A 17,676-nucleotide genomic window follows, 5' to 3' on the forward strand; every position below is an offset into this window, starting at 1 on the left:
AAAGGCAAAGGAGAAAAGGAAAGATATATCCATCTGAATGCAGAGTTCCAAAGAATAGCAAGGAGAGATAAGAAAGCCTTCCTCAGTGATCAATGCAAAGAAATAGAGGAAAACAATAGATTGGGAAAGACTAGGGATCTCTTCAAGAAAATTAGAGATACCAAAGGAATATTTCATGCAAAGATGGGAACAACAAAGTACAGAAATGGTATGGACCTAACAGAAGCAGAAGATATTAAGAAGAGGTGGCAATAATACACAGAAGAACTATACAAAAGAGATTTTCTGTAGCGCGCCAGGCTCCTCTGACCATAGGTTTCTCCAGGCAAGAATACTGGAGTGGATTGCCATGCCCTTCTCCAGGAGATCTTCCTGACCTGGGGATTGAACCCAAGTCTCTTAGATCTCCTCCATTGACAGGAGGGTTCTTTACCACTAGTGCCACCTGGGAAGCCCATATACAGGGAGCCCTTATTCATAATTCTGGAATCCAAACATCATTGAAAATAATTTTTTTTTTTCTGGCAGCAAAACCAGGCCTGACCTGAGCCCATTTTCAGCAAATCTAACCAGAACTGACAAGAGGTTATTTATGGTCCTTCCTTATTTCACTCTGTGCAGTAATTTATACATTTCACTGAGGTAAAATTAATATTATTGATTGCTAGTAGATACCTCAGATTCTAAAACTTGAATAATTCTAAACTTTGAGACATATTTAGCCTGAATTACTTCATTATAAGGGATTATGTACTTGCAATAACAACTGTGTGTGTTGATATGCAGAGTAAAAAAAACCAATGAATACTGATTAGTAGTGCCTGGACAAAGTAGGTATGCTACAGATACTTTCCCCTCTTCCTTCACAGAAACATATCTTCTGCAAAATTACATTCACATGAGACAATTCATTTCTCTCCTTATCCCCCCAATAAAATTGTGATGACATCATTACAAAAGGGTAATTCCAGTTCAGATCTGTAAAATGTAGCAAAAGAACTATAGTCATTAATTTTAGAATGCTTCAACCACAATATTATAATTTTTAAAAACTTTATGGCTGTGTAGGACAAATTGAGAGTAGCATTGAAACATATATTAATAAGTACCATGTGTGAAATAGATAGCTAATGGGTGGTTGCTGCATATATAACACAGTGCACTCAGCTCAGTGCTCTATGACAACCTAAAGGGGTAGGATGAGGGGAGGGTGGGAGGGAGGTTCAAGAAGGAGAGCTATATGAACGCTTACAGCTGATTTACGTTGCCATACAGCAGAAGCCAACACAACATTGTAAAGCAATTATCCCCTAATTAAAAATAAATTTTAAAATGTTTATGCCAGGGATGATTTCTTACTGCCTTGCCTTACTGGATACTCAGAATATGCCTTGCATTTTGACCAACGTATATAGGAAGACCAGTGGGAAATAACTGGAAATAATTCCAAAAAAAAAGAAACCCAGTAAAAACCCAGTAAAAATAGGAGAAATTATTTGTAAGGAACGCCTAAATATTCCAGCTGTCTGTTTGATTTTAAAAAATTGATAAAGAGAATAGGCAAAGGACATGTATTTGGACAACATCTAAACCAAGATCAGTAAGAAGACTACTTAGTACTAGAGTGAATACTCAAAGAAGTGTTATTCTAGTCTACCAGTTCAAAGTGACAATAAGACCATTTATCATTTTGTTTTCAAAAGTGACCATTTTCCAAGTATGTCTTGGCTATTGCCTTATTCATATGAGGCTCTAAATGCTGAAGTCAGAACCAATTTTTCTGAAGCTACATAATGAAGCAGTAATAGCAGTTAGTGAGCAATGTTTGCTTCATCACTGGGGTTACTGAGTGATAGGTTAAAAATGTATGGATAAACTTAGCAAGGAAATTTAAAAGTATTTTCTTAGAAGTCTTTATCTTCAGATACACTATGGAATATAGCAATCATGTCAGTAGTATTAGTGTTTGGCTAACAAACATTCAAGAAGAGGACCAGAAAAATCAATGTAGAAAAATTCATACTGTCAAGAAATGGGGCATGTAGATTTGTTATCTTTCCCCAGAGAGGAGATGAAATATTATGTTTGATACATGAGACTTTCCTTAAAGATTATATTCAAGTGTTAAAAAGATCTCTCTCTCTTTTAGCAACATTGACTTGAACAAATAATTCAACCAGAGGAATATTAGCAAGTTTTTGACTGTGTGGATCACACTAAACTGTGGAAAATTCTTAAAGAGATGGGAATACCAGACCACCTGACTTTCCTCTTGAGAAATCTGTATGCAGGTCAAGAAGCAACAGTTAAAACTGGACATGGAACAACAGACTGGTTCCAAATAGGAAAAGGAATATGTCAAAGCTGTATATTGTCACCCTACTTATTTAACTTATATGCAGAGTACATCATGAGAAACGCTGGGCTGGAGGAAACACAAAATGGAATCAAGATTGCCAGGAGAAATATCAATAACCTCAGATATGCAGATGACACCACCCTTATGGCAGAAAGTGAAGAAGAACTAAAGAGCCTCTTAATGAAAGTGAAAGAGGAGAGTGAAGAAGTTGGCTTAAAGCTCAACATTCAGAAACCTAAGATCATGGCATCCAGTCCCATCACTTCATGGCAAATAGATGGGGAAACAGTGGAAACAGTGGCTGACTTTATTTTCCTGGGCTCCAAAATCACTGCAGATGGTGATTGCAGCCATGAAATTAAAAGACACTTACTCCTTGGAAGGAAAGTTTTGACCAACCTAGACAGCATATTAAAAAGCAGACACATTACTTTGCCAACAAAGATCCGTCTAGTCAAGGCTGTGGTTTTTCCAGTAGTCATGTATGGATGTGAGAGTTGGACTATAAAGAAAGCTGAGCACTGAAGAATTGATGTTTTTGAACTGTGGTGTTGGAGAAGACTCTTGAGAGTCCCTTGGACTGCAAGGAGATCCAACCAGTCCATCCTAAAGGAGATCAGTCCTGGGTGTTCATTGGAAAGACTGATGCTGGAGCTGAAACTCCAATACTTTGGTCACCTGATGTGAAGAGCTGACTCATTGGAAAAGACCCTGATGCTGGGAAAGATTGAGGGCAGGAGGAGAAGGGTACGACAAGAGGATGAGATGATTGGATGGCATCACTGACTCAATGGACATGGGTTTGGGTGGACTCCGGGAGTTGGTGATGGACAGGGAGGCCTGGTGTGCTGCAGTTCATGTGGTCCCAAAGAGTTGGACACAACTGAGCGACTGTACTGAACTGAACTGAATATGGTGAAAATCAGACAATGGCATTTTACATCCTGGGAAAGAATGTCACTACCTGTGCTCTGAGTGTTTCCGTTCTCGTCAGGACATCTTACTGTATCACTCTAGAGAGTAGAAAACACGAAGTACATGGTTGTTTATGAGGATATTGGACTGGTATAAAAAGAGAATGAAAGTCAAATTATTGTGGGAATAAATCAACACAAGTGAGCAAAATAGAGGACGTCAGTGTATCTGAAGAGAGGTTTTACCAAAAAAAAAAAAAAAAAGCTGTAATTAATATCCATCATTTCCTTAACTTGGTGACTCACAGACTCCTAAAAAGTTTCCTTATAGCCTCCTAGGAATGTCTTAACATGTACTTTTGAGAAATATTGTGCTGTATCAGTGTGATGGTTAGTTTTATGTGTCAACTTGGCTAGACCATGATGCTCAGTGATTAAATCAGATGCTAATCTACATGTTGCTCCAAAGGTATTTTGCCCATGTGGTTAGCATCTGCTATCTTTAAGTAAAGAAGATGACTAGATAATTTGGGAAATCTTCATTCAAACAGTTGAAAGCCTTGAGAGTAAAAATTGAACTTTCTTTCAGGAAGAAGTAATTCTACCTCAGTCCTGCAGCAATAGCTCTTGCCTGAGTTTCCAGCATACTGACTTGCCCTACAAATTTCACTTCTGCAAGCAAGCCCTCATGAGCCCATGAGCCAATTCTTTAATTCTGTTTCTCCTGGAGAACCCTGGCTCGTATCACTTACAATCACTGTATTATATGTCCTATTTGGGAAATGTATAGACAATTCAAATGCCTGGCTATTGAACCATTCTCAGTTTTCCACAACTGTAGATTAATACCTTATATTTGTATTGAAAAAGCAGTTGTTGTTCAGTCACCAAGTTGTGTCCAACTCTGCAACCTCATGGATGGTATAGCGTAGCACACCAGGCTCCTCTGTCCTCCACTGTCTCCCGGAATTTGCTCAGTTTCATGTCCAGTGAGTCAGTGGTGCTGTCCTGTTGCTGCTACTGCTCCTAAATTGCTTCAGTCGTGTCTGACTCTGTGTGACCCCATAGACGGCAGCCCAGCAGGCTTCCCCATCCCTGGGATTCCCTAGGCAAGAACACTGGAGTGGGTTGCCATTTCCTCCTCCAATACATGAAAGTGAAAAGTGAAAGTGAAGTCTCTCAGTCGTGTCTGCCTCTTAGCGACTCCATGGACTGCAGCCTACCAGGCTCCTCCGCCCATGGGATTTTCCAGGCAAGAGTACTGGAATGGGTTGCCATTGCCTTCTCCAGGTGCTGTGCTACAGGGACCTAGATAAAAAGTGGTTGATGGATTACTCATTTTGATGATTGAATATGATTATTTAGGACTTGTTCAATTAAAATTTATCTGCCAAATACAGAACATTTCTTTAGTTACATTTGCTCCTTTTTAAATGAAGATAGAAACTGGAAACTCAAGTTCCTGGTTGTATGTATATAATGCCACACATCTATATAAAGTGAAACAGTCAGTGCAGGTATGTAACACTGCACTGGCCCAGCATCCAAATGATGTAAACATTGTTATAATTAGTTCTAGGCAAAGTAGAGGGAAACACATTTTTTCAAGTAGCCTAGTTTCCAAAAGTCTTCTATTTAGCTTGACTGTTCTTTAGAGTTCAACACAAATCATAAAATACCATATAGGCTGCCTTTCTTGGTTGCTCTGTATATGAGCATGAGACAAAGTTTTGAAATTGAATGAGTTTGGGTTTGAATTCCATGTTGCTGCTTTCCATTTGGGTAAACTAAGGTGATCGGAGATCCAACCAGTCCATTCTAAAGGAGATCAGCCCTGGGATTTCTTTGGAAGGAATGATGCTAAAGCTGAAACTCCAGTACTTTGGCCACCTCATGCGAAGAGTTGACTCATTGGAAAAGATTCTGATGCTGGAAGGGATTGGGGGCAGGAGGAGAAGGGGACGACAGAGGATGAGATGGCTGGATGGCATCACCGACTCAATGGACGTGAGTTTGAGTGAACTCTGGGAGTTGGTGATGGACAGGGAGGCCTGGCGTGCTGCGATTCATGGGGTCACAAAGAGTCGGACACGACTGAGCAACTGAACTGAACTGAAGGTGACTGGTTGGTCACTTTGAGTCTCAGTTTCCTCATCTATAAAATGGGGCTAATGGCACCTCTCTCAAGGTGTGGTTGTGAGAATTGATGAGATAAGATATGTGATCAGTACTTAATAACAGTGACTTTTAACCTAGTTTCTTACCCTAATTACTGTAATTTGCTAGCTTTACATCTGTATTTAAGATCAGTGGATGCAAGGCTAGTGAGTTCTGTGGAATCATCTGTCGGGGGAACAAGTCTGTATCATCTTTAAGGCAAAATGCCTGTGCTTTTTGAAAGTGAAAGTAAAGTCGCTCAGTCGTGTCCGACTCTTTGTGACCCCATGGACTGTAGCCTATCAGGCTCCTCTATCCATGGGATTTTCCAGGCAAGAGTGCTGGAGTGGATTGCTATTTCCTTCTCCAGGGGATCTTCCCGAACCCAGGAATCAAACCTGGGTCTCCTGGATTGCAGGCAGATGCTTTACCGTCTGAGCTACCAGGGAAATGCTTCTTGAAGATTCCCTCTTTTGCCTTCTGTCCACTCTTCTTTGAGACTGGCTTCTTTGCCTGTAATGTTATTCTGGTACAGGTTTGTCTACTGTGTCTACTTTTATTCCTCCTCTCAGATAGTGACATCACACTGACTTGTGCTGAACTTTTTTTTCCTGATCTTTATTTTGTTTTATTCACTTGTTATTTTTTTTTTTCCTAATCAGGGTGCTTGAAATGTAGCTCAAGATTATTAAATTAAAACTTAATCATCATAGCTTTTTCGCTTTGTATTTCATTATAAAAAAGCTCTAGATTTTTAATATTTGAAAGAAGTAGACAGCGCTGGCATTAAACAAAGATCACTTGTGTATACTAATGAGTAGAGTACATTTTGTGTAATCTCTGCAGTGGTCACGTATCATGTATTCACAGATGTCCTAATACATAATGTTACTATGTAAACATATACATATACATACACACACACACACACACATAAATATATGGCCCTCCTGATGGCTTAGCAGGTGAAGAATTCACCTTCCAATGCAGGAGATGCAGGTTCGATCCCTGGGTTGGGAAAATCTCCTGAAGGAGGAAATGGCAGCCCACTTCAGTATTCTTGTTTAGGAAATCCCATGGACAGAGGAACCTGGCAGGCTACAGCCCATGAGGTCACAAAGAGTTGGACACGATTGAGCACACATGAACAGCATTATATATGTGAATATATACCAAAACATTATTCTTGTGAGCTGCAAAACGACCTTGTTAATCATTTCAGCAATGGCAGTATTCCTTTTTTTTTTTTAGAAAATGTCTTCTTAATGGAGAGTACTTAGTATGATTAAATTGATACTAATAAGCACATTTATTTATCTTAAGATATGCACCAGCCAATAACTTCATGAAATGGTTTTATCATTTCCTGCTCATTCTCTTTCCTTATATATTCCTCCAGCCTTAGCTGTCTTCAAATTCAGTCCTAATTTGATTAAAACTTTCCCAGCCACCTTTTTCTCATGTTTCTATGTACACTAGCCAAACTTAGATAAGGAAAATTTTCTTTTGGTGAAGGAATTCCAAATCTTAAACCAAAAATATTATATTTACTGCTAAATCTCTGGTGTTAAATCTTCAATGTTGAATATTTTGATTTAACAGAAAAAATAACCAAGATATTTTAAGGGGAAGAAAAAAATCAAAAATATATGAAACAAAACATAGTAATAGCTGAAATCATTATTTTATTATTAAAATTTATTGATACCACATTTTATGTAATAGAAAAGAAAACATTTATTTTTTATTGAAGTATAATGAACACACAATATTATATTAGTTTTATGTTACAATTTAGTGATTCTATAATTCTATACATTATGAAAAAATTACCACAATCAGTCTAGTTACCATCTGTCACCATACAAAGTTGTTACAGTATTATTGACTGTATTCCCATGTTGTACGTTACAGTCCTATGACATTTATTTTACAGCTGAAAGTTTGTGACCTCTTAATCCCCTTCACCTATTTAGTCTGTCGCTCCTTCTCTCCCCTCTGGCAACCATCTGTGTTTGTTCTGTATCTGTGAGTCTCTTCCCATTGTGTTTTGTTTTATGGGTCACACATATAAGTTAAATCATACGATATTTGTTTTTCTCTAACTTATTACACTGAGCATAATTTCCAGGCACATCTATGTTTATACAAATGGAAATTTCATTCATTTTTGTGGCTAATATTCCATTGTATGTATATACCACATTTTGTTTATCCATTCATCTATTGGTGGGCATTTAGCTTTTTTCCACATCTTGACTAGTGTAAATAGTGTTGCAATGAACATAGGGGTACAGATATCTTTTTGAATTAGTGTTTTCATGTTCTTTGAATAAACACCCTGAAGTGGAATTGCTGGATTGTATAATTCTATTTGTAATTTTTGGGGGAACTTCATACTGTTCTCTATAGTGGCTCTGCCAGTTTATATTCCTACCAACAGTGTACGAGGCTTCCCTTTTTTCCACATCTTCACCAACACTTGGTGTTTCCTGTCTCTTTGATAATAGGCATTCTGACAAGTGTGAGTTGTTATTTCATTGTGCTTTTAACTTGCATTTCTCTGATGATTTGTGATGTTGAACATCTTTTCAAGCATCTGTGACCATCTGTATGTCTTTTTTGGAAAAATGTATATTTAGTTCCTCTTTTTATAGTCCTATTTTAATCAGGTTGTTTTTTTTTTAATATCAAGTTGTATATATTTGCTATATATTTTGGATATAAACCTTTTATTGAATATACCAAGTATAAATATCTTCTCCCATTAAGTAGTTTGCCTTGCTATCTTGTTGATTGTTTCCTCTGCTGTAAAAAAGGTTTTTAGTTTGATGATGTTGTACTTGTTCATTTTTGCTTTTGTTGCCTTTGCCAAGGAGACATATCCTCCAAAATATTGCTAAGACCAATGTCACATAAATTACTGCCTATATTTTCTCCTAAGAATTTTATGGTTTCAGGTCTTACATATAAATCTTTAATCCATTTTGAGTTAATTTTTGTGTATAATGGAGAAAGTGATCCAGTTTGATTCCTTTGCATGTAGCTGTCCAGTTTTCCAACATTATTTATTGAAGAGACTGTCTTTCTTCCATTGTATATTCTTGCTTCCTTTGTGTACATTAATTGCTCATATGAGCATTAAATTATTTCTTGGGGAAAATATTTCTTTTTTCCTGGGTTAAAAGGCCTCAGGACCTTTGTCTTCTAGGCAATAGATAACTCCTTCAGGCAAATGACTTACAGAGGAGATATTATAGACACTAAAAGCTTTAAAGTTCCTACCATACCTTACAAATAAGATAACATAATGTTGTTCTGGGTTTGATTTAAATGGGAATTGAACTTTAAGGGAAACTTTATTTACCAGTTCAGATAATGCTTAAGAAGTCATCTATATCTCATGTTCTAAAACCATAGCACAAAGAACACCAAAAATGATTTAGTGAAATTCCTGTTTTCAAGTTCTTTCCCTAATTTAAGAGCCATTTTATTAAAATGCAGTCAATATACAATTCTCAGTGATAAAGTCACCAGAAATATTATGCTTAAAATTCAGGATCAATCTGCTATACTTTTTAAAGAAATTTTATTTATTTATTTTAATAAATTTATTTTTTTAATTGGAGGCTAATTACTTTACAGTATTGTAGTGGTTTTTGCCTACATTGACATGAATCAGCCATGGGTGTACATGTGTCCCCGTCCTGAAGCCCCGTCCCGCTTCCCTTCCCATCCCATCCTTCAGGGTCATCCCAGTGCACCAGCCCTGAGCACCTTGTCTCATGCATTGAACCTGGACTGGCAGTCTATTTCACATATGATAATATACATGTTTCAATGCTATTCTCTCAAATCATCCCACCCTCGCCTTCTCCCACAGAGTCCAAAAGTCTGTTCTTGACATCTGTATCTCTTTTGCTGTCTTGCATATAGGGTCATTGTTACCATCTTTCTAAATTCCATATATATGTGTTATTATACTGTATTGGTGTTTTTCTTTCTGACTTACTTCACTGTGTATAATAGGCTCCAGTTTCATCCACCTCATTAGAACTGATTCAAATGTATTCTTTTTAATGGCTGAGTAATATTCCATTATGTATATGTACCACAGCTTTCTTACCCATTCATCGGCTGTTGGACATCTAGGTTGCTTCCATGTCCTAGCTATTGTAAACAGTGCTGTGATGAACACTGGGGTACACGTGTCTTTTTCAAATTTTAATTGAATGGAAACTAAGAGTATTCTTTCAATTCATAATGGGTGAATTATTGATGCAAAGGAAAAGAAAACTATTAGAAAAAAATGTTTCCTTTATTGTTGTTTTGTCATCAAAAGAGAAGACTTAGAAAAAGATAAGATGAGTCCATCAAGGAACAATCAGGAGAGATGTATACTTTGTTTTAATATAGCATTTGATGAGGCCAGCAGGAAAGGGAAGAAAGAAAGAAGCTATTATGTTCAGCCTCTCATCTCACACACCTTCCTCAATTAACCTGTGACACCTAAATATCTCATAAGAGATTATGAGAGAATAGTATTACAATTTTATTGATGAACCCATTGACCCAACTAGATTTGTGATGGCTTACTAGAAGTTTCACAGTGAATGGACAGGAAAAATAAGGCTGGGTGCGACCAAACTCCCTGTTACTCAGAGTCCCAGGATATCTGAAAGTAAGGACTAACAGGATCTTGTTAGAAAGTCTGAGAAAATCACATGAGGACTACATTACTTGATTCAACCAAGAATTACAACAAAGATACTATAACTAACATAGCAGAAGGGAAGAGAATAATTTAAAGTAATTATTATTTTTAAAATGCAGGTATTTTAAGCAGCAAATAATTCATACAACATGATTCACTTGTACTGCAAATGACTAAACTTCTTTCTCTAGAGTAGAAAAGAAAGTAGTATTTTAAGTGGTGTAGGTCTTTCAGTTTCCTGTACAATGTCACGAACCTCCGTCCATAGTTCATCAGGCACTCTATCAGATCTAGTCCCCTAAATCTATTTCTTACTTCCACTGTATAGTCATAGGGATTTGATTTAGGTCATACCTGAATGGTCTAGTGGTTTTCCCTACTTTCTTCAATTTAAGTCTGAATTTGGCAATAAGGAGTTCATAATCTGAGCCACAGTCAGCTCCCGGTCTTGTTTTTGCTGACTGTGTAGAGCTTCTCCATCTTTGGCTGCAAAGAATATAATCAGTCTGATTTCGGTGTTGACCATCTGGTGATATCCATGTGTAGAGTCTTCTCTTGTGTTCTTGGAAGAGGGTGTTTGCTATGACCAGTGCATTCTCTTGGCAAAACTCTATTAGCCTTTGCCCTGCTTCATTCCATATTCCAGTTTGGGGCAGGAAGAAGACATGAAGGTTTATGTCTTCAGCCTTATATTTAAAGGCTTAATTGAACATTTCTGAATGAAAATAGAATTGACTGTAACATTCCACACTTACAACTCCAAATCCCATTTTAATTATCTAATAAACAATTTTCTAAATAGATGTGTACAGGAATTTATGTTGATTGCATCTTACTTAGGTGAAGGAAGGGGTTTTTTTTGTTGTTTTTTTTTGCTTTCTCTTTGCTAATGTTAATCTTTTGGGCAAGTACAATTTATCATGTTCTCTCTTCTCCCCTAGGATGCTACAAAACTATCACTAGTTCCTAAAGACTAAGATATGTTTGAAATCAGAACTAGCATGAATGCTGCATACCTGTGTTTTTGGCAATATTGTTTAAATTCCATGTTCTGGCCTTCATTCTCTTATCCATCATACCAAACTGCTTGAGAGTCTTTTAATCAGGAACACATCATTTTCTTCTTTGAATACAGAGAGTTTAAATGTTAACATGTCAGAGAAAAGTAGTAAATAGTGAATTAAATTTAAGATGAAATGTAATATCTGATACTAGGGTATTAGCTGTAATATAATAACAGTATTTCCTAAGCTGCTTGTTGTTCAGTTGCTAAGTTGTGTAAGTTGTGTCTGACTCTTTGTGACCCTGTGCACTGTAGACCACCAGGCTCCTCTGTGCATGGGCTTCTCCAGGCAAGGATACTGAAGTGGGTTGCCATGCTCTCCTCCAGGGGATAGTCTCACCCATGGATCGACCTTGCATCTCATCTCCTGTGTTTGCAGGCGGGTTCTTTACCAATAGAGACACCTGAGAAGCCCAATAATATAGATTAAAGAATTCTCCAGGCAAGAACACTGGAGGGGTTTGCCATTTCTTCTTACTCTGCAATGTAATTCCCCTCAAGAAGCAAACATTATGGAGAAACTATTGCACTATCAAGAGTGAGGTGGCATGAACTGCCAATGCCATTGCATTGCATAAACTCTAGGGGAAACTTTTCACTGTATTCCGGTGAATGGTGTCCTGGAAGTCATGGCGCATGCCACATCTGAGGCAATAGTAGTAGGTATGGTGAGACGTTGTTGGATTTAAGACATATTTTGAAGGCTAAGCCAACAGAATTTGTTTCAACTTGGATTCTGAACGTGAGAAAAAGAAAGAGAGGAATAAAGGATGATGTATGTTTGGCAGAAGCATCAGGGTGAAAGGCGGTTCATGCATTGAAATGAGGAACATTATACGATAAGCAAGTTTTGACAGGGACAAGAAATAAAATTCAGTTTGGGGCTTAGAAAGTATTAGATTCAGTCCAGGTAAACATGTCAACTGTTCGGTTTGATGTAAGACTGATCTGAGGGCCTGTGGAAAGGTTGGAAATATATACTTGTGAATCATCAGATTACAGGTAGTATTTAAAGCCATGGAAATGGATATCATCACCTAGGTGTAGAGCATACAAATGAAGACTGAGCCAATGGTCGTGGCTTGGGACTCTCAAACAGTTAAATATTAGGACATGAGAAAAATTAATAAAAGCAAGTCAGGACTTCCCAGGTGGTCCAGTGGCTCTCTGCTCCCAACGCTGGGGGCCCAGGTTCAATCCCTGGTCAGGGAATTTGATCCCAGAAGCCCCAACTAAGAGTTCCCATGCCCCAACTAAAGATCCCGTGTACTGCAACAAAGATTGTAGAACCCACGTGCTGCAAATAAGACCCAGCTCAGTCAAATAAATAAATGTATTTTTTAAAAATTTGGTTGCGATAGACCAACATAGTGGGGATGAATTATAAAGTATGGCATCCCAGAAAGCAAATGGAAAAGTGTTACGGGATATATGGGGAATCCAGTATGCCAGATTATGTTGAGAGTTAAATGGAAATCAAGAGCATTAACAGAGAAATGATACAAATGTGATATAGAATATCAAGAGAATTGAGTGAAGAGATATAAATAGCAAAGAAGAGTAAATATTTTGAGATGGTTGCCATGAAGATAATGAGCCTAAGGGTTTTCTTTTTAAGATAAAAGAAGTTAAGGCAGGTTTATATTCAGAAGGGACTGTTCCAATAAAAAGGGAGAAAATGATGCTGCAGGGTGGAGCAAAGTCCTTGATTTGACTGGAAAGCATGGGATCTAGTCCGCAGGTTAGGGATTGGATCTTAACTGGGAATGGTAGAGTGTAGCTAAAAACCACAGATTCTGGTATCAAATGGCCTACTTTAAAATCCCAGTTTCTTAAAACAACAGTGAGGTACCAGTACTTTTCTACTAGAATGGCTAAAATCCAAAGCACTGACAATACCAAATGCTGGCGAGGATGTGGAACATCTCACTCATTGTTGGTGGGAAGGCAAAATGGTGCAGCCACTTTGCAGGACAGTATGGAAATTTTTACAAAACTAAGTGAACTCTTGATGTGCAGTCTAGCAGTCAAAGTCCTTAGTATTTACCCAAAGGAGTTGAAAGCTTATGTCTGCGTAAAAGCAAAAGTTTTATGTACACAGATTTTTGTGGTAGTTTTATTCAGAATTGCCAAAACTTGGAAGCAACCAAGACACTCTTCAGCAGCCGAATGAGAAAATAAACTGTGCTATGTTTATATAGTACAATATTGAATATTATTCAGAAAAGAAGGTATTGAACTACCAAGCCATGAAAAGATATAGCAGAACCTTGAAAGCATATTGTTAAGTAAGAGAAACCAGTTTGAAAGTCTATATACTGTGATTGCAACTATATGACATCCTGGAGAAGGCAAAACTACAGAGATGAAGGGGATTTGGGGCATGGGGAGGGAGGGATGAATAGGTACAGTATAAGGAATTTTTAGGGCAGTGAAACTATTCTGTAGGATACAGAAATAGTGAATATATGTCATTATTCATTTGTCAAAGCCTATTCAACTGTATATGGGCTTCCCAGGTGGCACTAGTGGTAAAGAACCCTCTTTTCAATGCAGGAGACATAAGAAATGTGGGTTTGATCCATGGGTTATAAAGATCCCCTGAAGGAGGGCATGGCAACCCACTCCAGTATTCTTGCCTGGAGAATCCTTGGACAGAGGAGCCTGGTGGACTACAGTCCACAGGGTTGCAGAGCTGAACACACCTGAAATGACTTAGCAGGTACACACATAGAACCATATAACACAGTGACTCTAAACTACAGAGTTTGTTTATCCACTGCGCAATTGATAATAATATATCAATATTGACTGTGTGGATCACAATAAACTGTGGAAAATTCTGAAAGAGTTGGGAATACCAGACCACCTGACCTGCCTCTTGAGAAATCTGTATGAAGGTCAGGAAGCAACAGTTAGAACTGGACATGAAACAACAGACTGGTTCCAAATAGGAAAAGGAATATGTCAAGGCGGTATATTGTCACCCTGCTTATTTAACTTATGTGCAGAGTACATCATGAGAAACACTGGGCTGGAAGAAGCACAAGCTGGACTCAAGATTGCCGGGAGAGATATCAATAACCTCAGATATGCAGATGACACCACCCTTATGGCAGAAAGTGAAGAAGAACTAAAGAGCCTCTTGATGAAAGTGAAAGAGGAGAACGAAGAAGTTGGCTTAAAGCTCAACATTCAGAAAACTAAGATTATGGCATCTGGTCCCGTCACTTCATAGATGGGGAAACAGTGGAAACAGTGTCAGACTTTATTTTTTGGGGCTCCAAAATCACTGCAGATGGTGGCTGCAGCCATGAAATTAAAAGACGTTTACTCCTTGGAAGGAAAGTTATGACCAATGTAGAGAGCATATTCAAAAACAGAGACATTACTTGGCCAACAAAGGTCTGTCTAGTCAAGGCTATGGTTTTTCTAGTGGTCATGTATGGATGTGAGAGTTGAACTATAAAGAAAGCTGAGCACTGAAGAATTGATGCTTTTGAACTGTGGTGTTGGAGAAGACTCTTCAGAGTCCCTTAGATCTCCAGGAGATCCAACCAGTCCATCCTAAAGGAGATCAGTCCTGGGTGTTCATTGGAAGGACTGATGTTGAAGCTGAAACTCCAATACTTTGGCCACCTGATGTGAAGAGCTGACTCATTGGAAAAGACCCTGATGCTGGGAAAGATTGAGGGCAGGAGGAGAAGGGGATGACAGAGGATGAGATGGTTGGATGGCATCATCGACTCCATGGACATGGGTTTGTGTGGACTCCGGGAGGTGGTGATGGACAGGGAGGCCTGTGTGCTGCAGTTCATGGGGTTGCAAAGAGTCAGACACGACTGAGCAACTGAACTGAACTGAATTGGCTCATAAGTTTGAATGAAAGTTATCAGGGGACTCTGTGTGTGTGTGTGTATGTGTGTGTGTGTGTGTGTGTGTGTGTGTGTGTCAGAGAGAGAGAGAGAGTTAAAGGGGAAGGGGGAATGTGGGTGCTTTCTATACTTTCTGCTTAATTTTCTATAAGCCTAAAACTGCTCTAAAAATTGTTAATTATTTTAAATTCCAGTTCATTGGCTCATTAACTGTGTAACCTTGGGCAGGTTACTTAATCCCTATGTTCCTCAGTTTCCTTATCTGTACAGTAAGTATAATTATATCAATCAGCTTATACTATTGTTGTAGGCTTAAGTAAAGGAATTATGTAAAATACTTGGATCAGTATTAATATGCATTAAATGCTATATAAGTATTGCATGTTGCCAGAGTATATTTTGCCAGGTAGAATAACAGGAGAGAATTTGGAGACTGATTACAGAAAGAGTTAGTATGAAGCCAAAGCACTTACTTTATAAATAGTGCTATTTGTTCGAGGATGAAAATCTACAACTATTGGTATGAGGAGGGATATTAAATGTTTGAGGGGGAAAAACAGAAGGTATGATAGGGTCATCTTAGAGAGTGAAAGAATTAATTAAGGAAAGTGAATTTCAGACAGTGCTGAATCCAGTTAAGATCTGTGATCATTAATTAGTCAGTACATTTGGTTTTGGGTTTTGGATCTAGGCACAGAACAAGTGGAGAAGTGTTTTGAATTCGTGCAAGGTAGCAGTTTTCTAGATGATTGTGACTGAGGGTGATAAGGTAAATTTTGGTGGTTATGCATACAAATAATTATAGCGGTCTGTGAAATATCAACTGGGAAAATGCTCATCAAAACTGCGGAAGTCACGCGAGACAGAGGCCAGAGTTTTTGGTGAATCATCTACATGTATTGACATTCTCCAAACTGAAGTTATCGATGATATAATAAAGCAAAGACAGTGAGATCAATATCTGCAGCTATCCATGGAAAGGAGAATTGAGTGACACAGTGTGGCAGAATTGCTGCAAAACCATTGAAGCTTTTAATACAGGAAGGATGTTAGAGAGTCTGCAGGGCAACAAGCAGCCAGGAGGCATCTTCCACACCTTCAGATCCTATGATATGTGGATATGAGAGAAAAAGACTTCTAACTTGAGAGAACAAGAGATAAAGTGTTCTCAGGGTGTAAATTTTAATTCCCATTAAGATATTAATTAGAGACCATGCCAGTGAATCAGATTTTAACCAGTCAAGACCAAAGTATCATATGAAGGCTTTATCCTAATTGTAGTCTAGCATGAGAGGAAGATAAATATTAGTAATCAGATACTTAGAAATGTTGAAGTCAACATAGAGCTACTTTGCCCTATAGAATCTTCTCAGTAGTTTATTTGCAAAGTGAAATATGTATTTGTTAAATGCATGCCATCAGAATTTTATGATCTACTTGTTATCAGTTGTGTTAAACATAGATTATTCCATCTTGGTATTTAGGATGTAATTTATTTAAAATGCTATGCACACATAGTTTTATTTTATATGTCTTTTCTAATAACCCTAAAAGATAATTAAGCTGAATCTCCAAGCAACATTGTTTGAGTTGCATGCAGCAAACTAGAAACCATCATAAGTTATACTGAAAATCGACAGAAGCAAGACTGTGAAACCTTAATAAAATTGAATCTAAAAGCTTTCCTGGTATAGGGAACAAAATAGGCAATTCTGCTAATATTAACAATTTGTTCTTGGGGTAAATTGCAAGCAGGAAATAATAGTATTAAATAGTTGTCATATCAATTTCACACACTGTATGTGACATTTTACTGTATCACTGAATGCATAGCATGTTATACTGCTATGTGTTTGCTATTTTTTATAAGTGAGTGAAGTGAGAATTAAACGGATTAAGAAACATGTCAAATATCTCATATACATAGGTGTAAAGGTGGAATTCAAACTCTCAGAATAATTGTTGTTGTTGTTCAGTCACCCAGTCATATCCGACTCTTTGCAACCCCATGGACTGCAGCACGCAAGGCCTCCCTGTCCCTCACCATTTCTTGGAGTTTGCCTGAGTTCATGTTCATTGCATCTGGGATGCCGTCCAGCCATCTCATCCACTGACACCCTCTTCTCCTTCTGCCTGCAATCTTTTCCATCATCAGGGACTTTTCCAAAGAGTCGTCTGTTTGCATCAGGTGACCAAAATACTGAAGCTTCAGCTTCAGCATCAGCATCAGTCTTTCTAGTGAATATTCAGGGTTGATCTCCCTTAAGATTGACTGGTTTGAAAGTCCAAGGGACTTTCAGGAGTCTTCTCCAGCACCACAGTTCGAAGGCATCAATTCTTTGGCCTTCTGCCTTCCTTGTGATCAGCTCTCAAAACCGTACATGACCACTGGGAAGACTACAGTCTTGACTATATGGATCTTTGTTGGCAGCGTAATGTATCTGCTTTTCAACACACTGTCTAGATCTGTCATTACTTTCCTGCCAGGAAGCAATCGTCTTCTGATTTTATGGCTGCAGTCACCATCCACAGTGATTTTGGAGCCCAAGAAGAGGAAATCTGTCACTACTTCCACCTTTTCCACTTTTATTTGC

General features: G+C 38.1%; 1 long non-coding RNA gene across 12 annotated transcripts in view; it reads left to right on the plus strand.

The window, feature by feature from the left end:
• LOC147343521 (uncharacterized) overlaps window positions 1-17,676 on the plus strand; it is a 438,787-nt gene that overhangs the window by 67,040 nt on the left and 354,071 nt on the right. Inside the window, exon 5 of one of the 12 annotated variants that reach the window (XR_015156508.1) lies at window positions 2,150-2,269. The exons of the other annotated variants lie outside the window; for them this stretch is intronic. This is a non-coding gene — a long non-coding RNA (uncharacterized LOC147343521). Of the gene's footprint in view, window positions 1-2,149; window positions 2,270-17,676 lie in introns of those variants that run through there. 12 annotated transcript variants of the gene reach the window in all.

The sequence above is a fragment of the Bos grunniens genome, chromosome 27, assembly GCF_055505025.1.
Source record: "Bos grunniens cultivar Pamir isolate PY7600 chromosome 27, Bosgru_T2T1.0, whole genome shotgun sequence".
Classification (NCBI taxonomy): domain Eukaryota; kingdom Metazoa; phylum Chordata; class Mammalia; order Artiodactyla; family Bovidae; genus Bos; species Bos grunniens.